This window comes from Prunus mume, linkage group LG4 (genome assembly GCF_029339155.1).
Source record: "Prunus mume cultivar Tortuosa linkage group LG4, ASM2933915v1, whole genome shotgun sequence".
Lineage (NCBI taxonomy): Eukaryota > Viridiplantae > Streptophyta > Magnoliopsida > Rosales > Rosaceae > Prunus > Prunus mume.
Genome location: NC_142701.1, coordinates 3793183 through 3819003, shown reverse-complemented (window position 1 = coordinate 3819003; position 25821 = coordinate 3793183). Strand labels below are relative to the sequence as shown.

General features: G+C 40.1%; 1 pseudogene; it reads left to right on the top strand.

The window, feature by feature from the left end:
- The first annotated feature begins 823 nt into the window (after positions 1-823).
- Positions 824-25190, top strand: LOC107880806 (uncharacterized; annotated as a pseudogene).
- The last annotated feature ends 631 nt before the right edge of the window (positions 25191-25821 follow it).

The following is a 25821-nucleotide window of genomic DNA, read 5'->3' as shown; positions in this document are numbered from 1 at the left end:
CGTGGTGTGGGTTCTGGCTAGAGCTTCCAGTATTCATGGTGGTAAAGAACTCAATGAGAAAATGTATACTGAGAAGTCCCACTGGGCGTGCCAAATTGTTTGCCCGTTTTGCGTTTACTCCTATGATGGAAGGGCAAAGTTCCCCACTACCTTGAGAACCATAAACTGGTCAACAAGTCAGCTTTCTTTGGTGTGCGAGCGTGCCACGCTAGTAATAAAAATTCTAGCAGACTTAGTTTGGAATGGATAACTTGCGCCCCAAGTTACTGATTTCTGCAAACAAACGATTGTGAATTTGGGTGAGGAATATCTCCCAAGTAAGTTCTTTTCTTGCCTCAGACTGGTGAGGACTTTAACAATTTATCTTAGTATAAAGAGGTTGTTCTGGCCAGAATGGTTGATGGGATTTAAAGTTTTTAAGCGATCGCCTTTTACAAAACTATAACAATAAATACTCATGCTAGAGAGATGAAGATACTGATTGGAACTCCATTTACGAGATGGAAGGTTCTTCGGTCGGATGAAATGCCCGGCTGGATTTCGAGACGCTTGGGGGGACCGTTGACAACCTTGGCTGCCGTGTTTCAATTATAAACCGATACCAAAGGTTGATTCGCGAGCTTCAATGTACCTTAAGCTTTTGTGAGGCTTTTGAGTGGCGTAAGCGCAATTTTCTCAATCTGCAGGCAGGAGGCTTTTGAGGGCTTGGTGGGCTAGAGACTGCTGTGAATTTTGTTGAGGTTTTCCATATTTGGAGGAGACTCAAACCTGCCTGTCTTGGTTTCTTTGAACCAAATTTGTAACGAAAGAAATCTCGTTTTAAATGACTTGTTTCTTAAATCTGGATTTTGTGGATCCTGATCTGGAGCTGGTTTCACTTGAAATTCAAGTGGGCTTGTTGGTTGATTTTGAACTTGTCTGTTGACGGTTTTCCTTGTGTAGGATCTTTGTTTGATTGAGTGATGATTTTTTGTTGTTGTTTTTGTGTTGTCTTTGTTTGTTTGTTGTGTTTGTTTGTTTGTTGTGTTGGTGTCCTTTACCCTGTTCACTCCTTCTTGTATTTATAGTAAACTGTTTCTTCTCTGGAGTAGGGTGATTGTGTTTATTTATTGGGCGGCAAAGATATCTCCCCCCTTTTTTTCTTCTTTAATGGAAGGAAAGAAAATAGGATTTCTTCAGTTTTGGCAGATAGGCTCTCAAATAGGCAATCACTTCCCTGATTTTCTTGAAAAGGAACCTAATCTCTTTCCCAATTTCAACTGCCCCTTGTGATATTTTACCCGTGATGGTTAGTTTGATTCCTTTTCTGGACAGCTCCCTGCTTTCCTGCTTATCCTCTCTCGAGATTGTAACTTGCTTATCTTCTTGGGAGAATTACCTTCTCTGAAAAGACAGAAGAAAAATCTCTGAATATATATATATATATATATATGTATGTAAGAGGGATTTGATCTTCAGTTCTTCAGAATCAATTTGATGTCACGAACCCTTCAATCACTTCTTCTATGACAGTTGCCATTGCTTGACTTTTCTTTATCCAGGAGATGTCACGTGGGATTGTTCCTACAGGCTCCCTCTTCCTATTATATTGGGCTGTGAGGCCCAAATCAACCTTGTTTGCTCTGATGAGCCTTGGGTCTCTTACAGTTTTTGGGCTTCCATCTTTCTTTGATTTTTTGCAGCTTTATTACGGGCCTAATTTTATTTGTTTGGGTGTGTCAATTTTGGCCCAAACAATACTATAAGTCTGAATCGTTTTGGACGCAGTTTCAGACTTAAATATTATAGCCATTAAATTGGCGCGTGGTAAATTCCCGTTAACGGAAAACAGAAGTAGAAGTACAACAAAGGGACAAACTCAAAGTAAATCTAAAACAAGGGTAATTTTGAAAGGAATCAAAAGATTTTTAGTGTATCTCCTGATCAAACCAAAACCCGAATCCTCTTAGGATTAGAAGATCACCTTTTATGGATTAAGACAATAAATTGTCTTACACACCCTTCCAATGTTCTTTCTCTGTATTAATATGCTACTGAACATGTTTATCAATTGTAACATTTTTTTGCATTCGCATTTGCAAATCAATCCAAGTGTTCATGTTAATCATGTGCTCACCACTTTGTTTCATGTTCTTTAAGTCTCACACTAAGGTGTACCCAATCATTAAACCCCTCATTAGCTAATGAATTTATTTTTGGGCTCTTATTAAAAAACTTGCAACAAAAGAAAAACACCTTATCCAAGTGCTTGGAATACACCAGCCATTCCCTATCATACTTATCTCCATTTGATAAATAACGAGTGTAAAACGTTGAGGAGAAATGTCTAGAAAATTTATCACTAGGTCCCTTCTCAATTGATAGATCTCTTCTTGGACCATTTGCCAATAATTCATCTCTTGATTTTGAATCTAGACCATCCCAAGTCCTAGGATCATAAATATCTAAAGGAATAGATTGACTTGGTTGTTCCTCCTCATTGATTACATTATCATTTTCAACATGAGCATGACCTAAGTTTTCCACATTTCATTAGCCTGTTCATCATGACCTACATTTTCAAGATTTTCAACTAAACCTTGTGGTTCTTTAATAATGAATTTATCAAGAGCACCTCTCTGAGATTGAGTTAATTCTTCAACTCTTCTCTTTTGTTGGCGCTTTCTATATCCAGATGAGTGTTTTCTTTTAAACATTTTTCTAATATAGCAAAATAACACACATCATAACAAAGAAAAAGAAGACAATAGAACCTGATTTTTGCAGCTTTCATTGATTTTGACTGTTTCACTTCAGCTGATGTTCACAAAACAAAAAGTCTATTAAAATAATTACAAAAACAATATATGAAAAGCATTGAAAAATTAGGGATAGAGATTCACCTGATTTTTTAGGTTTCTTCTTGCAATGATATGATGGCTAATTCCGAATGCAACATAATTTCTAAATTCTAATATGAGAGAGAGAGAGAGAGAGATGCACACAGCACGCCTTCTGACTTGCCAAAGAGTAAAGAAGATTGCGTGTTTTGGACGGAAGACGGGAGAATCAAGAAGGAACAAATATCTACCTGTTAGGAAATAATAATAATATTTTTGGAATTAAAAAAATATAATATATTGCTGGGCTTTTAAAAACATTTGGAGGCCCTCAAAAATTAGGAAATAATAATAATATTTTTGGAATAAAAAAAAAAAATATCTTGCTGGGCTTTTAAAAACATTTGGAGGTCCCTAAAATTTGGGGGCAATGCGTCATACACCTGCACATGCTATGGGCCGCCTCTGTCAATGCAGAGAATTGGAGAGCTGAAAATGGCGAAGAAATAGTTGAACGTTGCTATTATTTTCTGGGCATAGGTAATTTCTACTTCTTCTTTCTATTGTTGTTGAAGGCTGTATTTATGAATTTGATGTGTAGGTGGAGCTGAAAGACTAAATGTTGATGCGGCTGGGCATAAGTTCACGTTTTCACTGCACACCATGACAAAAATCGATGCTCTGAGGAGACTGTTTCTGGTGTGTGTGCTTTCTCTGTTTCAATTTTATGTTTGATATTATGGATTCATGGCATCCGTGTAAAATAGTAGTGGGGTTTACTTGAGGTTGGATTGTGTATGGTACACAACATCGAACAAGAGTAGCTCTGTTTTTTCTTTTTCATATGGAAGTTTGATTGAAAGTTGAATGAAAGATTTACATGATGACCTACTTTACAATAAAATGTTGAAAATGACAGTTTCAAGTCGTCTTGGTGTGTGTGAGAGAAACAGGATTAGAAACACAGACCTGCTATAGGAACTTCATCAAATAGGGTACTACATAGAGAATGGATGCTACACTGTGGGATTGGAAGATGGTATATACATAGTTAGAACAAACATATCAAATTTTCTTTTCTTTCCTTGTCCTTATTGATGAGTCGATTTTATATTATATATTTAACATTATTCTTAGTATATTTTGATTAATATTATGGAAAAATTTTGATATTTTGATTTATATTTCCAATATAGGTCTTTCGACTTCCTCTGGAGCAAAACATAATCAAATGGACGAATTTTGGAGTAATTCTAGTTGGAGGACGTACGTGAGTCACTTAGCTTGATCGTATCAAAATATCAGACTTTTCCATCAAGCGATGATTTCCTGGTGAATAAATGAAGGAGCGATGTGCAGTACTGGAATAGTGACGTTTTGGGCTTGTATTGCATTTTGGGAGCCCATGATGACCTCGGATGGGTTCGTGGCCTTCTGGAGAAGTGTTTGGAATATTTTTATCTTTAAAACGAGCTATCTTGGGCCAGATTTGGAGGAAATTTGAGACCAAAACGTGGCTGGGCAGATTGTGGGCAGATTCTCCTAATCCAATTTGGACTTTATTTCCTAGTCTTTTTTTTATTTTAACTTTGTTTCCTTGTGGGGATTGGGTAGCTAGGTTTTAGGAGGTATTTAAGCTCATTTTCACAGCAATTTGAAGGACTCCTTTTAGAACTTCTTTTTGGCTTTTGGAGCAATTACTAGGGTTTTGGATTTTCGCGACTTTTAGGTGTTTTCTTTTTTATTCACTCGAATGATATTTTCTTGGATTTCAATTATGAGCATGCGTAACTAAATCTCTTTTGCTAGGGTGAAGCCTTGAGCCTTAGCATGAATATGCGATTTTTATTTAATTGCTTATGATTGAGTGCATGCATGCTTTGAATTGTTAATCACTGTTTTAAACTATCTGATTGTCTTAATGCCTGATCACCATTAGGACCTTTAAAAAAGTAATTAGATGCAATTTTGGTCAGAAGGTTCCCTGAAATTGATGCTAGCTTCTTGTGATTAATAATTGTAAGTTCACTTAAGGGGAACATCACGCTCTTGAGGGTTGCATGGTTTTTCAAAGAGTTTTCACAAAACTTAATGAGTCTTTCATGTTCAGATTTGATCCGAACGTCCGGACGGGTTGCATGTTAGATATACATTCTATGTTGGAGGTTCCAAGTAGAATATAAATTAGGAAAACCTAACCTTCAAAGTGGCATGTGCAAATCATAAGTAATTGGTAAAAATTCATAGGATTGCTAGGTGATGGTGGAACCCTAGTGCTTTTATAAATTGATATTCAAAACTTCTTCCTTCAATCGTATTTGTTTTTGTTTAATATTTGTTTTTAGAATCAACCAACTTCATATTCATCTTTCTCTACTTTTAATTTTAGGTAGTTAATTAGAAATTGTTTTCACATAAATTGCTAAATAGTCCTTGTGGAAAACGACCTTGCATGAGCATCTATACTACAATAGCCTTGTATTCTTGCAAGTATTTTACGTGGTTTTAACCCTGTTTGCACAGGTACTAAAAAATCCTATCACTTATTTCTTAATTTCACAGTGTTCAACTGTCATTTAAAATCAGTGCATTGTTTGATGTTTCAATGTCATCTGGTTTCCCAGTATCTTTCCTGTTACTGTATATGGTGCTTTCCTACCCCTACATATATTCTATCGTCTTCATGCTTTGTGTGCATTTCTACGGTGCCTTTTTGTTGCTCTCTGTGTGCTGGTCCTGTGGCCATCATTTGATGTAATACTAGCAGATCAGGTTTCTGTTGTCATCCCAATGCTAAAGCTTAAGAAGACAACAGAGGTATTTGCACCTATTTGATATCATGTTGTTTAATATGTTACATCTTTATGTCCAGGTTTTGTTTTATTGTCATTTTCCAGATTTATTGCTAGCTCAATACACACACACACACACTATTTCAAGGAGTACATATAGGAAACCTTTAGATTTCATAGAAGAAATGACAACTGGTCTCATTCCATATCTTGGCTTTATCGTATTTATCTGATGTGTCTTGTGCACCTTTTTAGTGTTCTTTTGCAGTGATCATACAAATATTTCTCACTGATTTAAAAAAAAAAAAAAAAATTAAGTATGGCTGCAGGAATGGCAGATAAGATTCTTGTTAATAGCGAATTCACAGCATCTATGTTTGCAAAGACATTTAAGAATCTTAACGCATGAGGAATTCAGCCAGTCTTTACGCAGCTGTTAATGTGAAACAGTTGATGAACCCACCAATTCGTATAAGTAACGAACATGTTTGTATATGGTTTACAGTTTCCTTGATGATTTTCATTTCCGAATTTTATGTGGTAGCTTACCGTTGTTTTCGTGCTTTGATATTTTCCTTGTTGTAGGATAAATTTTCTGTGGATAAACTGTTTTGAGATGAAAAAGAATATAGACTTGGAAATTTCAGCTTTCGCTATGCTTTGTACCCTTGAAAGAGATGCGCTTCAAGTTCCTAATCTAACTGAAACTTCCCTGAAAATTGCAGGCAAGTTCCTATCAGTGAGTAATCTATTAATCTTACTGATAGACGTGTTATACTAAGTTATCAACTAATAGGTAAGAGAAAAAAAATAATTTATAGGGATATGCGTGTTCCTTCTTTACTATATAACCTTGTCGAAAGACCATATGATATTAATAGACTATCAATAACCAAGCAGAAGCATGCAGTAATTACGTGGTTGTGATATTAAGCTTTCCCTTTAGGTTCATTTGTGTGTTGAAAGCTTTATGGATCTTGCAATTTAACTATAATATCCCGACGTGGAAAGACATTTTTTTTCTCTCAATAAATTATGAAACATTAGCCTGTAGATGTTATATCTAGAATTTAGGTGTCACTACTGGATTGCTTCAGATTATGTAGCGGGCTTGTGATGGCCTACATTCCTAGTCAAGCCTGGAGTTGTTATTTGTGGAAGAAAACGAAGCTTATGTAGAATGAATAGCAGTAAACTATTATGCTGTTATCTGATTTAGTATCAGATGGCTCTTTTAAAGCAAACTTGTCTGACATACCTGCGAATCGAAACCCTGGATAGATGTTCAAATTTCCTTTTGTTATTACAATATATTAGTGCTTAGTTAGTTGTGTGTGTGTGACATATGTCAAGATATATTGAGATGTCAAAATGAATTTAGTTTGACTGGAGGATAATATTAGGGAATCTCCTACATCAAAGGAGATCAGTTCATCAACAACTCAATCTGCTCCATAAACAACACAATCGGCTCCTCTGTATGAAAGTCAACTGTGATATATATGCTAAGCTGTCTTTCCTATTCTATTTGATTAGGATTGATTCAGTCACTCAAGACTGATTGTATATAATCATAGACCTGTACTTGTAAACATATCAATGAAATATACCAATTGATCTCAGTCCTTATATGGTATCACAGCCCAAAAACTCCAACGAGCAAATTTTTTTTCCTGATCCCTCTCTTCTATGTCTTCATCCATGGCCACTGACGCCTCTGCAACCATCCCTGTACCAGAGATCAACTCCTCCACTCCCACCTTGATCACAATCAACGCTACCGCCCAACTACCCGTGAAACTCACACCCACCAATTACCCATCATGGCGTGCTCAATTCAACGCCCTCCTCTACAGCTACGACCTCATGGGTTATGTGGACGGTTCTCGTCTCTGCCCATCAACCACTCAACCCGTGCTTCGCACCTTTTGGATTCGGCAAGATCAACTCCTTCTCCATGCGATTCTTGCTTCCGTCTCACCGCAGGTCATCTCCCTTATCGCCTCTGCCAAGACGTCCAAGGAGGCTTGGGACAAGCTTCTCCGTCTCTTTGCTAGCAAAGCCCATGCCCGCGTTCTTGGTCTCAAAGAACGCCTTACTCTCCTGCGCCGTGAGAACAAGTCTGTCTCCGAGTATCTGCAAGAAGTCCGCGTTATTGCAGATGAACTCGCCATCATTGATGTTCCCCTCTCCGATGACGATCTCCTCCTCTACATTCTTAATGGTGTTGGATCTGACTTCAAGGAAATTGTTGCGGTGGTTCGTTCCCGTGACACCTCAATTTCTTTTGAAAACCTCCATGACAAGCTGATTGAACATGAAGTCGCTCTCAAGCGTGATGATACCGTTGTTGCTACCCCAGTGATCACTGCCAATGTCACTCAGACATCTCCCTCCCACACCTCAAACCGTGGCTATCGCTCTAACAACTCCAACTCCAACCGTGGGTCCTTTGCCTCTCGCAATCCATCTCGTGGTTCCTACGGGCCCACCCAACCAGCTTTCACTGACAATAGTCGTCGCTCTACCCACATGAACAGCATAGGTTATCGTGGTTTCTGTCAATGGTGTGGCACTCAAGGTCATAGTGCCAAACGCTGCCCCCAACTCCAATATGGACCTCACAATCAGCCAGTGGCCAATCCTACCACCCATGGTAGGTCCACCTCTTCTCCAACATGGTTGCTTGATTCCGGTGCCTCTCACCATGTTACCTCTAACGTCAACACTCTCTCTGGTGCCTCTCCATATGATGGTCCTGATGAAATAATGTTGAGGCCCAAAAAATCCACTCTTCGGCCCAAATAAATTATCGGCCCAATGCGATACCTTATCAAGAAGAAACCCGATTTAGGCACTCGAAAGTTCGTCATATACGCTTTGCACACATGCCACGCCAAGCAAATAAGCAACATGCCACACTACAAGCTTAAGTGGGCCCAAGCCACGTAAGATGCCTGGGGCTTGCTTGAGTGGGTTGTGGTATAGATGGTAATAAGTTGTCGTGAGGCCCATTGATGGGTCAAGAAATGGAGGTTCCGGGTTGCGTGGGAGCCTCGGAACCCAAGCCCATTTCTTAGGCCCAAACATGTGGGTGAGCACAAAAGAGAAAGTAGCCCAACCAAAATAGCCCATTACTCCAACCAAAATAGCCCATCACTTCAACCAAACTAACCCAATACTTGATGAAGTTAGCCTATGTACTTGATAAACCAACTTATTGTCATAGAAGGCCCAAGCAACCCAAAAAAATATATGCAAATCTTCAGCACCTAGCTGAAAACAAAAGCCATGTTGAAAGCCAAAATATCCATGTGTGAAAGCTGCTGGAAAGCTCCAGCACATGGGAGGAACAAGTTTCAAGCAAAAACTTCCAAATGACCAAGGGATATTGGAGCGCAGATCACCATTTGAACCAGCATGCATACCTATTTCTTTCCCTCATCAGACCTAGCCTTGGAAGAAGGAAGAAAAGAAGAAAAAAAGATGGCTGAAAATAGGAGTTTGAAACAGCCGCGGGAAAAGGGGCCTTGAGCACCCAAAATCCCTGATTTTATGCAAATGGGCAGAAGAAATTTCACCAAAATAGGATGATTGAAGGGATGAGGGGAGAAATGAAGGGAAAAACTTGACAAAATGGGAAGGAAACCATTACCCTTCGTTTGGATGAGGGAAAATAACTCGGAATTTAGGTAAAAGTCGGGAATTGAAGAAGAGAAATTGACAATTCCCTTGTTTGGCAACTTAAACGCGGAACTTATTAAATGACGCGTGGAAAAACTCATGGAAATTGAGGTATCAAATTCCCAAGTTTAATTTCCACCAAAATATGCGTCATTTCACAATTTCCGTAGTGCGGGAATTCATATTTCCTAGTGTGCCAAAACTTACATAAAAAAAAAACCCACCAAACTTTTCATTAAAAAGAAAAGAAAAAATAGCTCCAAAAACCTATGAAACTGAGTATAGCCAGAGAAGTAAGGAGAATGAGTTCTTCTTGGGTTACATGGCTCTTTGGATCAAGTTTGAAGGTTAGTCTTCAAGCCTTTCTCTCCTTCAATTTATATATATTTTTATTTTAGGGTTACCATGGTTTTTGAATGGCTATCAAAATTGGGTGTTTTTGACTAAATTTATGAATGTGTTGAATGGGTTTTGTGATCTTTGTGGCATTGTGGCTGGATTTTTGGGAAGTTTTAACAAAATACTCTATGCCCATGGATATTGGTGTGTGATTGGTGTTTATGGTATAGCTCTGTAGTTGTTTGCTAGCTTTATCACTTTGTGTTATCGCCTTGCTCTGTAGTTGTTTGTTAGCTTTATCGCTTTGTGTGAGCCATTAGATGTTGATTGTAAGCTACATCAACTTGCTCGTAAGATACAGCTTGGCCAAGGTGCTCCTTCATTCTTTGGGACTTAAATTAAGTCTTATGATAGTGATTCATTGATTTCATCATTTATTCCTATACTTTTGTTTGCAACTTTTTAATCAAAGCCCTTTCAGTTTCTCTGGTCATTGGTCTTTTGCCAAGTGAAAAAGAAGTATCAGGGTCTTGATTGCTAATTGCTTCTAGTTCTAATTCCATAGGCACTCCCAATTGAGAAAAAAAAAGTATGTTACTGATGTTCATTGCACGTGGGGAGTGATTTGGTTTGCTAATATGCTTTGTTTGTTTAAGTTGAGTTATTTAGTTCATCAAACGATATGTTATTTCATACTTCGAGGAATACCTTCTATGTCGGTTATCAGTTTTTTTGTTCTTTCGAAATATTTAATTTCTTTCATTTATAATTTACATGAGCTATCCAAACATTGAAATTTTCAATTTTTGTCATTTACAAAATTCGACATACATAAATCCAAACACTGAAATCTTCAATTGCCAGAAATTGAAATGACGGAAATCTAAATTCCGTCATTTTAAAATTCTATGTAATTTGCAATTCCTTCATCCAAACGGAGCATTAGGGTTTCTTGGAAAATGTCAGCTTCCAGCGGCTATAAATTGAGGCCTTTTCTACCCAACGGAGGGAACCCACATCTAGAGAGCAAGCTTCATCTCTCACCATGAAATCTCTGCAATTTCGTGCCCTAATCCTCTATCTCCTCCCACTTTCCATTCTGCCATTCCATTCTAGAGTCTGACATAGCTTTTGTCAGGCTGCTGGAAACTTACCCAAACCACAAAATACTTCACCATTAGCCACAACTCAGACCCAGAGAGCAAGCTTTCTCTCTAACTTACAAAAACCCAGCAATCTCGTGCACTGTTCATCTTCTTCTCCGTTTTGCTCTTCTGGCAGCTGCCGGAAGAACTCTGCTCTTCATTTTCCCTTTCCTAGCCAAATCTCTTACAAAACTTCTCATTCCTTACCCTAACACTTCCTTTTCCCTCAAAGCAAGCCTAAATTTTCTCTTAGTGCCAAACTCATGTTGATTTTGCTCCCATGCCACATGCCACTCACGCTGAGCTTGAGAGTTTATCTGTAAGCATGAAGAAATAACCTATAAGCTACCATTATTTTGGTTGGTGAAGATAACCGAAATACTTCCTAAGGCTCTACTGCCCTTTCGAGGTATTTTGGGGACTAATTTTTGAACTCAGGCAAAGGGGACAATTTTATCAGTTTGCCCTTTTACAGAGCCCACCCATTTGCAATGCTGGAGGAAAAAGTCCCCTACATAAATTGGCGACTCTGCTAGGGATTAGGCCATTATCTTCATTGATTCCTCCAAAGAAGAAGACCATAAGCGACAACATGACTTCCCAAGACGAGCTGGACCACGGTGACTAGGAGTCAAGGCAAAATGTCTCACATGGAAAAGAAGAACATGCAAGTGAGGGAGCTTTCACCCTCATAGACCTTGTTACAGCCATCCATGCCATGGGGAAACCCAGAGGGAGATGGTGGACACAATCAAAGAGCTAAAAGTTTAGTCTCCAAGCCAAGCAAAGAAAACAAAAGACCACTCAAAGAGGAATCTGCTGCTGCCGGAAGGGGGTTTGAACAAAAGGGGCCATCTTTTGTCACCCATGAAGATGTCATCGCCATGCTAGAAAAGAAACTAAGCCAAAACTAGGAAGCTTGGAAGAGTGAAGAGGAAGAGCGCCACTTGGGGGCTTCATTTGGTCAACAAGATAATCAAGAGACAGCTGCTGTAACCTCTCATAAGAGCCGCAAATCACTCTATGATTAGTTGGGTTATGAGTCGCATGCAAATCAGCAGCTGTGGCTCTGTTAAATATTTCTACAGAGCATGGCAGCCTAGTACAACACATGCCAAATACATGCCAACATAAGCCACAAGCTTTCATGCTATTGCATGTCATGTATGCTCCTTGGCCCTTTCATACTTGGGGGCTTAATTTGATTGGGGTATTTATCAATGAAAAATGGCTCAAAGCCTTACTACTGAGTTGCTTTTGCACCTATCCTTTTGTTTTTGGCTTTTCAAATTTATTTCAAAGATGAACTCCTTTTGTGTTTTCGCCATATGCTTTCACAACTTTGGTAGAATGCACCACCATTATTGCATGCCAAGGTATAAAACGATATTTGCAATGAGAATGGAGTATTTTGGAAAAAGAAAAAAAAAAGCCTCTAGAATTCTTTCCTTACTTTTATCTTCTTTTGTTTTGCAAAACATGTTCTTTGAAAAGAAAAAGAAAATAGACAAGCAAACTTCCCTTTTAAAAGCTAAGCATTTCAGCAGTAACCATGCCAAGCAAAGTCACTTGGATGGGGTCCCGAACCATCAACAAGCATCACGCTTAAGCAAAAAAAATATAGCATAAGGCACGAGAAACTGATCTATTACAAAGAAGCACGCAATCTTGAGGTGTTGGAACAACAACTGGGAGTTTTATAAAACCTTGGTAAGAATCATGCACATGCTAGTCTGGCCCTTTTTAAGGAAGGCAAGAAGCTGCTTTTCAAACCCAGAGGCTAGATAAACCATGCAAAAGAAACTTTAAAAATTCCGCTCATGTCGAAATTTTGGCAGCTACCTTGTTTTTAAGGATATCCAACCTGTCAGAAAATCTCAAACAGTTCATAAAGACGAATTTTGCCAACCAAGCTATATATATATGAGACATGCGAATTACAACCTGCCTTCAACATTCAAAAAATTAATACAAGCTTCAGTGGTTCAATGCCAAATGACAAAGTCATAACAACTTAGTCGTTAGAATGTTAAAAGAAAAAAAACAACAGTCAAAGCACGATAAAACTATACATGCTAAAGATCCATACATCCTATAGTCTCAAAGGAAACAGAACCATGCGATGATTTCATGCTATGAGTAACACCGCTATCAAAGAAGGCTTTGAACGCCATGAAGGAATTCTCCCAATCTTGCCAAGACATGCTTTTCTCCGATAAATGCCCCACGGAGGTGGAAGCATCACCATCCTTATGGTTGTCATCAATAATCTCACCACGAGGGGGGCACTGCGGGAAGCTGCGAAGAGGTGTCGGCAGCTGTGTCGGTGTGCCTAGGTAAGGAGAAGTTGGAGGTAGTACTGCTGGAAACTGTGGAGAAGTGCCGGTAGCTATGTCGGGTGTGCCAGGCAAGGAGAAGTTGGAGGCGCTGCGGAAGCTGCAAAGAGGTGCCGCAATCAGGTATCCCAAGGAGGGGAAGGAAGCGTGCCCTCTGCCCATTGTGAGATGCTCTTGACCTAAAAGAAAAGAAGGAGTTCAAACAAATATGCAATTTCTGACCCAAGTTCATGACAAACAAAGTTCTCATCCTGTGAGTCAACAAGCATGACAAACAAATTCTCTTTCGGAACAAAAATCAAGCATTGCAAGACATGCATTCCTACTTCTCGCAACCGAGAACAAAGTCTACAATTAATCAAGTATATGTTCACAAGGGGAGTAAGCCTAGGCCATGCACCAGTCTATGCTTATTCCTGGAATATTCAAATTGGCGGAGTTACTTACCAAAAGATTAAAGCAGAAGCCCCAAATATCCAAGTTAGAAGGCTGAAGGATTTGAAGGTTCCAGCAGTAGAAACGTCAAGATTTCCAGCACCTGCCCCACCTATGCGAGGACGTGTGCACCGCACACACAAAAAAAAAAAACAGAGGTGCTGAAGCATATTTTCTTCCATTCTTCTAGCTCATACTCTACAAGCAAAGAATTTCTGGCGCTTGCCTTATTTCAAATCTTCTTAGCCCCTGTCCTATTTCAAACATCATGCTAGTAAAATTTATCCCACAACAACAGTTCAACAAACTCATCACATCTTTGGAAGAAAACTCAAAACAGCCTCAAGAACTAGCTTGTTCTCTTTCTCACCCAAAGTCCCTCCGGTCAAGCAATTCGAATCTTTCATAAGCCTTCATATTGCAAGTCAAGATGAAAAACTCACCTTTATTCTATAAAGATCCCAACAAATCAGTAAGAAGATGGCATTCCTCATGCTTTGGAACCTCTCAATCAAGCCTGAAAAAGAAACAAGGGAGTACGTTGGCAGATCAGTGCCGGAAGGGAACTAGTAAACAGAAATGGGGTACCGGAAGTAGAATTGCTATTAAAGCATAATGTTTTCCAAAGACAAGTTGCAAGTGACCAAGACTCACTTTCATGCTATCAAATTAGACTTCTCATGCTTTATCATGCTTTTGAGCTTCTAAAACAAGAGAATATGTTAGCCAAAATCAGACGCCGGAAAGGTACTCATACACAAATGGATGTGCCGGAAGCATAATTTTCTCAAAGTGCAAGCAAATTCATCTATCAAGCATTTGACAAAATTCACAAGGTGTGATACCAATTCACATGCCAAGAAATTTCATTTCATTAAAGCATTTCAAGCAATTCGGGCATCTCAAAGCAAATTGAAGAATTCATGCTCTTACAACAATACCATTCCACTTCATGCTCTCACGACAATATTGCTCAAGAACATGCTCTAGCAATACTCAGATCGGCACTCAATGCCAACAGAAAAGACATGCTAAATTCCCAAGCAAAAGCAACATGCCAAGCAAAACTTATACACAAGCTTTCCAACCATCCTAGCTAGAATATCCCACCTTTAGAAAATCACTATAAATCAAGCTTACAACCAACAAATCCCAGACTTTCCAGATTAGAACTAGACATATCAAGCTTCATTTTCCCAAAATTTCGTTGCATTTCGAGCTAGGGAAGCATGTCAAACAGATTTCTAAAACAGCCCATGCAGCAGAAACTGTACAGCTCCAGCACCTTAACCCTTACTATGAAATTCCACCAAAAATTCATTTTTTCTTCAAGTGATGCAAGACCAATTCCAACATAACCATTGAGAAGTCCATTTTTCTGTCTCAAAAGCTCCAACTCAGATTCGAAACGAAACATTTCAAAAGTTCAAAAAACAGCCAGCAAGCTACTTTGAGATATTTTGACAAACACTTGGCATGCATACCCAAGTGAGCTTGTATAACTCTTGTTTATCACCAAGCTAGAATCCTAAATCAAAAGCTCAACCTTAGAATTCGATTTCTAGTTCACAAATTCTGAGAAATACAGAGGAACTCAAGCATTCAAGCATAGAAGACAAGCATGCAACAAAGGCATCAACATCAACTCATGAACATGCTTTAGAAAAATGGAGGCAGAGAGCACTAGAATGGGTGGATGATCCTCAATTTTGGATATGTTATAAACAACATAATTTCAAGCAAATTTTGTGAAGCAAGCGCAATCATACGAGCATCATAAGTTAAAGACACATGCAGAAGAAAAATCTGCAAAAACTCACAAGCCATGGATGAATGCAGAAGTTGCAAACCAGCTTTGAGGTATCAGAAAAATTCAAAAAATTCTGCAAATTTTACTGGCCATAGTACTCGAGCAGATGAACAACTTTGATCAAGGAAGTTTTCTGATCCGAGCTTCCAACATATGACTTATGTACTGATGCACAATACCCACGGGTTTGGGTCTTGAAGAAGAAGAAAGAGGAGAATGAGAAAATAAAGCATGCCATGCCAAATGAAAGGAAAAGAGAGCAGCTACTTGCAAATAAAAAATTCAAAAGGAAGGGGCAACAAAATTTTGCCCACGTGAAGACCAAGCCAGTAAAGGGGATAACGCGCCCAACTCTCTTATGTACTCTCAAGCCCTCATCTCTTTTTCAACCCACCATGCATCAATACAAGCATTTGTGAATCAATCCACACAAATCATGCAACTCAAGTATTTCACTTGATGCAATCATTTCAAGCAAACCAAACCAAATATCACAAGATCAAGCTTTTCGGGCCACACAGTCATCATAAAAATTGGAACTTTGCAGTTCTAGTTGCTGGAAGCACAGAGAAGAAGCCATGCTATCACCATATCATGCCAAATTGTCACCATTGCAATGAAGGGATACCCCAAGTTCATCACGCCAAGCTACATCTTGATTCAACTTAACCATTAGATTATCCACATCCTCATAGCAAGTCCAAACTAATCATGCCAAGCCAAGTCACGTTTTTTCCACCACCTGTCATGTTTCAAATACCTTTCCAGCACATGCCCTATTTCAAATATTCTTCCAGCACTTGCCTTATTTCAAACACATTTCCAGCACATGCCCTATTTCAAATATTCTTCCAGCACATGCCCTATTTCAAATATTCTTCCAGCACTTGCCTTATTTCAGACACATTTCCAGCACTTGCCCTATTTTAAATATTCTTCCAGTACTTGCCTTATTTCAAACACCTTTCCATATTCTTCCAGCACTTGCCTTATTTCAAACACCTTTCCAGCACATGCCCTATTTCAAATATTCTTCCAGCACTTGCCTTATTTCAAACACATTTCCAGCACTTGCCCTATTTCAAATATTCTTCCAGCACTTGCCTTATTTCAAACACCTTTCCAGCACATGCCCTATTCCAAATATCATTCCAGCACTTGTTATATTCCAAATATCCTTCCAGCACATGCCCTATTTCAAACATTCTACCAGCACATGCCCTATTTTAAATATTCTTCCAGCACTTGCCTTATTTCAAACACATTTTCAGCACTTGCCCTATTTCAAATATTCTTCCAGCACTTGCCTTATTTCAAACACTTTTCTAGCACATGCCCTATTCCAACTATCTTTCCAGCACTTGTTATATTCCAAATATCCTTCCAGCACATGCCCTATTTCAAACATTCTACCAGCACATGCCCTATTTCAAATATCATTCCAGCACTTGTTATATTTCAAATATCCTTCCAGCACATGCCCTATTTCAAATATCCTTCTAGCACTTGTCATATTTCAAATATCCTTCCAGCACATGCCCTATTTCAAATATTCTTCCAGCACATGCCCTATTTCAAACATTCTTTCAGCACTTGCCTTATTTCAAACATCCTTCCAGCGCATGCCCTATTTCAAGCATTCTTCCAATATCTAGCCATCATGTCGCACGACATCACCTTCACAAAAGTTTTGTCTGCTAAAATCAAAGTGTTCGGAGGCTGGTGCTGTAACTCAAACACAATGGTGAATCCAAGCTTATTGCATCCGCAACTCTAAGATTGGATCCCCACCATCCACTAGCACGTCCGGCTACTGTCAAATGACATCCACCATGCTAAATGTCCCAAAAGCCATATTAAACCATGCTACCTTAGCCAAAACCAAGCATCCAAGCATGCAAGCCAAAATCAAGCGTACACGCCAATGCCAAGCATCCAAGCATACAAAGCCAAAATCAAGCGTACATGCCAATGCCAAGCATCCAAGCATACAAGCCAAAATCAAGCATACACGCCAATGCCAAGCATCAGGCCAAATACCAAGCATACATGCCGACATCAAGCATACATGCCAATACCAAGTCAATGCAACTCTTGCAACCCACAATCATGCAAAATCAAGCCTCTCTAGTCACTCAAGCAAATAAATCACGTAAGCTAAGTAGTTATCTTAAGCTAATCCACCAAGCATTTTCTTATATGTCATGCCACCAAATAGGTCAACTTTTGGTAACTCCAGTAAGTGACCTCCAAAATTACAGTGTCTAGGAAAGTTCTTCAAGGCAACACCCTCGGTGTTTAAGAAGGATTGGGTTTTAAGCGGGACCATTGCGACCCCTCCAACCTTCCCGGAAAAGACCTGGCTGTAATTTCAGAGAAGCTTAACTGGTCATCCTTGAGTTGCTCCTAAACTCATGCCATGTCATGCCATTACAATTTATTTTGGGCTGAAAATTGATTATTTGGACCATTTCAACACACGTTCATGGCCCCAATAATCAAGGGGGCTAATGTTGAGACCCAAAAAATCCACGCTTCGGCCCAAATAAATTATCGGCCCAATGCGATACGTTATCAAGAAGAAACCTGATTTAGGCACGCGAAAGTTCGTCATATACGCTTTGCACACATGCCACGCCAAGCAAATAAGCAACATGCCACGCTACAAGCTTAAGTGGGCCCAAGCCACGCAAGATGCCTGGGGCTTGCTTGAGTGGGTTGTGGTATGGATGGTAATAAGTTGTCATGAGGCCCATTGATGGGTCGAGAAATGGAGGTTCCAGGTTGCTTGGGAGCCTCGGAACCCAAGCTTATTTCTTAGGCCCAAACATGTGGGTGAGCACAAAAGAGAAAGTAGCCCAACCAAAATAGCCCATTACTCCAACCAAAATAGCCCATCACTTCAACCAAACTAGCCCATCACTTCAACCAAACTAGCCCAATACTTGATGAAGTTAGCCCATGTACTTGATAAACCAACTTATTGTCATAGAAGGCCTAAGCAACCCAAAAAAATATCTGCAAATCTTCAGCACCTAGCTGAAAACAAAAGCCACGTTGAAAGCCAAAATATCCATGTGTGAAAGCTGCTGGAAAGCTCCAGCACATGGGAGGAATAAGTTTCAAGCAAAAACTTCCAAATGAACAAGGGATATTGGAGCGCAGATCACCATTTGAACCAGCATGCATACCTATTTATTTCCCTCACCAGACCTAGCCTTGGAAGAAGGAAGAAAAGAAGAAAAAAAGATGGCTGAAAATAGAGTGAAACAAGCTGCGGGAAAAGGACCTTGAGCACCCAAAATCCCTGATTTTATGCAAATGGGCAGAGGAAATTTCACCAAAATAATATGATTGAAGGGATGAGGGAGAAAGGAAGGGAAAGGCTTGACAAAATGGGAAGGAAACCATTAGGGTTACTTGGAAAATGTCAGCTTCCAGCGGCTATAAATTGAGGCATTTTCTACCCAACGGAGGGAACCCACATCTAGAGAGCAAGCTTCATCTCTCACCATGAAATCTCTGCAATTTCGTGCCCTAATCCTCTATCTCCTCCCACTTTCCATTCTGCCATGCCATTCTAGAGTCTGGCATAGCTTTTGTCAGCTGGAAACTTACCTAAACCACCAAATACTTCACCATTAGCCACAACTCAGACCCAGAGAGCAAGCTTGCTCTCTAACTTACAAAAACCCAGCAATCTCGTGCATTGTTCATCTTCTTCTCCGTTTTGCTCTTCTGGCAGCTGCCGGAAGAACTCTGCTCTTCATTTTCCCTTTCCTAGCCAAATCTCTTACAAAACTTCTCATTCCTTACCCTAACACTTCCTTTTCCCTCAAAGCAAGCCTAAATTTTCTCTTAGTACCAAACTCATGTTGATTTTGCTCCCATGCCACATGCCACTCACGCTGAGCTTGAGAGTTTATCTGTAAGCATGAAGAAATAACACTGTAAGCTGCCATTATTTTGGTTGGTGAAGATAACCGAAATACTTCTTAGGCTCTACTGCCCTTTCAAGGTATTTTGGGGCCTAATTTTCGAACTCGAGGCAAAGGGACAATTTCATCATGCCCTTTTACAACACCCAACACATTTGCAGCTGCTGGAGGAAAAAGTCCCCTACAAATAATTATTGGTAATGGTTCAGGTTTGGGTATCACTCATGTCGGTTCAACCACTATACCCTCCTCATCCTTTCAATCTTTCACCTTGTCCAATGTTCTCTGTGTTCCTTCTATGCAAAAAGACATTATTTCTATTTCTAAATTTAATAAACAAAATAATACATTTATTGAACTTTTTCCTGATTTCTTTCATGTCAAGGATCTGAGCACGGGGGCGGCTCTTCTTCGAGGCCTGAATAAGGATGATGTGTACGAGTGGTCTTCCAAATCCTTTTGTCAACCGCAAGCTCTGGTGGGTGTGGTGGTCTCTCCCAACCTCTGGCATCGTCGTCTTGTCACCCCAGTCACAAAATTCTCCAACAAGTCCTTCGTTTGGCTTCCGTTAATGTGTCTTCCAAGTTGTCTGAGTCTGTTTGTCATTCTTGTCTAGGGTTAATTGTTTTATTAGTCCCCCAACTTGAACTGGATTTGCATTTGAGTACCTCAATTTCCAAAATGGTACCTGTGGTCCTTTAACTTTAGTTTCGTTTGGACAACTAGTCCCACCATTACTTCTGTCAATTTTTTCGTTAAATTGAAGGGTAGATGAGTCTTTTCAGGTTGGTTTTAAGGGACAAAAAAGACTTTTACTCTTTTAGATTTGGGTTAATCATTTTATTAGTCCCCTAACTTGGACCGAATTTGCATTTGAGTACCTCAATTTCCAAAATGGTACCTGTGGTCCTTTAACTTTAGTTTCGTTCAAACAACTAGTCCCACCATTACTTCTGTCAATTTTTTTTGTTAAATTTAAGGGTAGATGGGTGTTTTCAGGTTGGTTTTAAGAGACAAAAAAGACTTTTACTCTTTTAGATTTTCTGAGAAAACTAGGAAAACCCTTGGGTGAAGACGCCCACTTCATCGCCATGATGCCCGGACCATCGGAGTATGGCGGACGGCGTCGATGTTTGGGCCAGGAAAGGTGTTAACGCCGGTGAGTACGCGAGGGGACTCATGAACCACACCAAGAAACATAGCCACGGATATAACCCGATCATCTGCCGTCGTCGTGGATCCAAGAAAGGTGTTGAACGAAGTCTTAGGGTGGTTCTGGTGGAGCCAGAGTATGGCCATGTCGAAATTTGTGTCACAAAAACGGATAGAGTCGACGCGAAGATGAGCTTGAGGGTGGTAAGGGGATTGTGGGACCAAGCCAAGGGAAGAAGTTGGTTCGGATATTTAAGGCAGGATGGATTAGTATACCTCCAAGGTCTATTTCAGAGGGAAGGCAAGTTGTAGAAGGAGGATAATAAAACCAATTAAAAAGACCCATCTACCCTTAAATTTAACGAAAAAATTGATAGAAGTAACAGTGGGACTAGTTGTCCAAACGAAACTAAAGTTAAGAGGTACTCAAATGCAAATTCGGTCCAAGTTGGGGGACTAATAAAACGATTAACCCAAGGAAAATAATAAAACCAACTGAAAAGACCCATCTACCCTTAAATTTAACGAAAAAATTGACAGAAGTAACGGTGGGACTAGTTGTCTAAACGAAACTAAAGTTAAAGGACCACAAGTACCATTTTGAAAATTGAGGTACTCAAATGCAAATTCGGTCTAAGTTAGGGGACTAATAAAACATTAACCCTTCTTGTCTATGTAATAAAAGCCATCGGCTCCCATTTGGTACTTCGTCTGTCACTAGTCATGGTCCATTAGACCTCCTTTACAGTGATGTTTGGGGCCCTGCTCCATACTCTTCTATTGATGGTTTTTCCTACTATGTTATATTTGTTGATCATTTCACAAAATACATATGGCTCTACCCTCTCAAAAAGAAATCTGATGTGTTTTCCACTTTTGTCACCTTCAAAGCACTTGTCGAAAATTACTTCAAAAGAAAAATCACTAGATTATACACTGATGATGGGGGAGAATTCATCAAACTCCAACATTTTCTCTCATCCAATGGCATCACGCATCTTCTTACACCACCTCACACTCCGCAACACAATGGGGTTGCTGAACGGCGACATCGTCATATTGTTGAAACTGGTCTCACCCTTCTTCATCAAGCTTCTTTACCTCTCACCTATTGGTCTTATGCCTTTAAAACAACTGCCTATCTTATCAACCGCATGCCCACTCCGCTTCTACACAATCTATCCCCATTCACTCAACTATTTGATGAACAGCCCAATTACTCTCGTCTTCATACCTTTGGGTGCTTGTGTTTTCCTTGGTTACGTCCTTACAATTCAAATAAATTACTTCTTCGTTCCCGCCCATGTCTCTTCCTTGGTTACTCACCTAATCAAAGTGCCTTTCAGTGTCTTGATCTTTCCTCTAACAAACTTTTTGTCTCTCGACATGTTCAATTTGATGAGTCCACTTTTCCTCTTGCCAACCTCCCTTCCTCCATTCCCCATGTCACTGTTGATAACTCTCACACTTGGGTCTCCTATCTTCCTCCAGTTACTTATGTTCCTGTACACTCACCCACCATGCTTGTTGCACCGATTGTTTCTTCTTCAATGCCACCACATGTCACATCATCATCATCATCGGCATTTGCCCCCGTCTCGGAGCCGTCACCACAAGTTTCACTGGCCCCCATTGCTCCTTTCTTACCATCACCCAACCCCCAAGCCTCAGCCCCTACCTCCACTGCACCCATAATCACCCCACCCGCACATTCTCCAGCCCAAAATGACCCAGCCCAGCCACCTTCCCACCTCAGCCTAATTCGTACATATACTAGAAACCCTAATAGGACTGTTGTCACCTTTCCATCCTCTGAGCCGCACCCTTCCAACCCCCCCATACCTCCTGTGCTCGCCGATCATTCCATGGTCACCCGTGCCAAAGCCAATATCCACAAACCTAATCCCCGATATGCTATGACTGCTACTAAACACCCCATTCTCTCCTCCATTGCACCGACATGTGTTTCCCAGGCTATTAAGGATCCCCTTTGGCGACAAGCAATGTCCAATGAGTTTAATGCGTTAATTCGCAATGGTACATGGGAGCTCATTCCTTCACTCCCCTCTCAAAATCTTATTGGTTGTAAGTGGGTGTTTCGTATCAAACGGCATCCTGATGGCACCATTGACAAGTACAAGGCACGCTTAGTTGCCAAGGGTTTTCACCAACGTCCTGGTGTTGATTTTTCAGATACTTTCAGTCCGGTGGTCAAACCTACTACCATACGAATTGTGTTGCATCTTGTCGTGACTCATGGTTGGCAATACGTCATTTGGACGTTAACAATGCTTTTGTTCATGGCACACTCCTTGAAAATGTCTATATGGTCCAACCGCTTGGTTTTGTTGACTCTAATCATCCATCTCATGTGTGTAAATTGAGGAAAGCCCTATATGGCCTCAAACAGGCTCCACGGGCGTGGTACAAGGAGTTACACTCATTTTTGCTCTCCCATGGCTTTGTCAATGCCATCTCTAATGCCTCACTCTTTCTCTTCAAAAATGGGACTATTGTAATTTATTTTTTGGTTTATGTTGATGATCTTCTTATTACAGGTAATAATTCCACACTTGTGGCGAAGTTCATTCAACTCTTAGCCACTCGGTTCTCTGTCAAGGACTTGGGCTCATTACATTACTTTCTTGGTGTTGAGGTTCTTCCCATAGCAACTGGTCTATTCTTCTCTCAGCAAAAGTACATTCATGATCTTCTTGTCAATGCCAAGATGAATGGTGCAAAGGCTGTCAGTACGCCCCTCTCCACAACTGACTCCCTTATGCTCCATGATGGCTCCCCCCCCACGAATACCACACCCTACCGTCGTCTTGTTGGTGGTCTTCAATACCTAAGCCTTACACGCCCTGACATCTCCTTCGCAGTCAATAAGCTCTCCCAATTCATGCATTCTCCTTCCGAGACTCACTGGCAGGCACTCAAGCATCTTCTTCGCTACTTGAAGGGTACCATCTCTTTTGGCCTTCATCTTTGTCGTCGCCCCTCTCATCATCTCTATGCCTTTTCCGATGCTGATTGGGCTGGTGATTGTGATGATCGCAAGTCTACGACTGGCTATGTTGACTACCTCGGTGGAAATATGATCTCTTGGAGCTCCGGCAAACAGCGGTCTGTCTCTCGCTCCTCCACCGAAGCTGAATACCGCGCCATTGCTGCCACCACTTCTGAACTCACATGGATTAGTCCTTATTGCGTGAACTTGGCATTCCTCTCCCTAAAACACTAGTTGTCTCCTATGATAACATTGGCGCCATGTTCTATTGTGCTAATCCTGTCCTACATTCCCGTATGAAACATATCGATATTGATTTTCAGTTTGTACGGGATCGTGTCACTCGTGGTCTTCTTCGAGTGTCTCATGTCTCTACTACTGATCAGCTTGCTAACGCTTTCACCAAACCCTTGCCACGTCCTCGTTTCCATCTCCTTCGTTCCAAGATCGGTGTCTTCGATGGTGCCACAGTCTTGTGGGGGCGTATTAAGGAATCTCCTACATCAAAGGAGATCAGTTCATCAACAACTCAATCTGCTCCATCAACAACACAATCGGCTCCTCCGTATGAAAGTCAATTGTGATATATATGCTAAGCTGTCTTTCCTATTCTATTTGATTAGGATTGATTCAGTCACTCAAGACTGATTGTATTTACCTTATTAGGATTGTATTCGAACTGTATATAATCATAGACCTGTACTTGTAAACATATCAATGAAATATACCAATTGATCTCAGTCCTTATAGATAATACACTCTTCTTATCTCTCAAAATTTACTTGGCAAGATTCTAAAGAATGCTCTTAGATCAAAACATTATATAGGGCTGGTATGAACTGCCTAAAGATAGAATTCTTGAACAGTGCACAACCATAAATATTACTCATTACAGCAAAAAATTTCCATTCATGAAAGATTTAAAACCAGGTTTTTTTCAATGAAACAAGCCCCATAGTTTCAGTAAATCTGTATTTAGCTTATACAAAAAATTTGTACTGTATTAGCTATAGTCTAAACTTTTTTGGGATATTAAATCTTGTCTTAATGTGCAGTTAGGTCAAATTGGGATTCTTATGAGTTTGTCACTCAGATGTATGTGGTTTCCTTTTACCAATTGCAGATGCTGTGGAAAAATGCACATTGGATTATTGTCTGAGCTAATAGACAAGTTATGCCGGCTTAGTGTTGAATACCCAACCCCGCCACGCGACAAAAGGAACCAATGCTATTTCATATTTGATTGGTAGAAGTGCATAACTTCTCCACATACGGGAGTGATAAATTCAATACGTGTCCAATGTTTTAGGTGGCTTCGATAAGCGCTTGAAAGAAAATGCTGAGTACTTGAAGGAGCTCAAAAGTTTAGCAGAAAAGGAAGGAGTGTCCAATCAGGTTAACTTCATCACATCTTTCTCAACAGCAGAAAAGGAAGGAGTTGGAAAATAAAATTGAAATAAGATAATCTGATTGAAGACCCGTAGATGGCACAGAGGGTTCTGCTTGGCTATTGCTGAACTGATCGAAGACCCACAGATGGCGCAGAGAATGGGCATCTATGCCCGACGGCATGTGACAGATTCATTCTCTACAAAAATATTTGGTTGGCATTTGAATCAATACCTTGTTGACGTTGCTGGGACGAAAGAGGGCTGAAGACTGCATGACCTTGTAGTATATGTTGTTCAATTTAATCACCTAGCCTTAAATAAAATTTTGTTACGATTAATATATCCATGAATATACTCCGAGTGTGTCATCTTTTATGCCTTTCGTCTTTTGCTTGATGTACCATTTTTCTAAAGTTCATCTGTTTGGTCATGTAGTTGACAGATGGTAGTGACTTGTGAATGAAGAGCGAAGAATGAGATTTTCTGCAAAGGTTATGCTTCTCCTGCAGTGTAACATGTATAGGATGTCAATGTATGTAATGTTAAGGTAAGGCTTGACCAGCACTGGAACTCTCAAGCCATGTCTGGCATGCATGCCATATTAAATAACACCATATATCTTCCAAGTTTCCAAGAAACTAGCTCAAATCAAGAAAGTGGTAGCTCTTCAGAGAGACGGTTATAGCTCAAATCAAGGATCTCAAGTCAATTCAAAGACAAGAAGAACTGAATTTCAAGTGAACCATAAAGTGAACTGTGGGAAAGGTTCAAGTGGGTGAGATGTGAGAGATTTGCAAGTGAAGAGGAAGAGATACCTCCTTTGAGCTTTTTGGAAGGTAAGAGCTATGGGTGACCTAACCATCTTGATCACAAGTGATGCCCTCCTAATGACAGCAATCAATGGATGTCCTATTTAAAGTTCGATAAGATAGAGTGGAGGCAAAGGACAGGAGAGAGCTGCGTTTAGTTT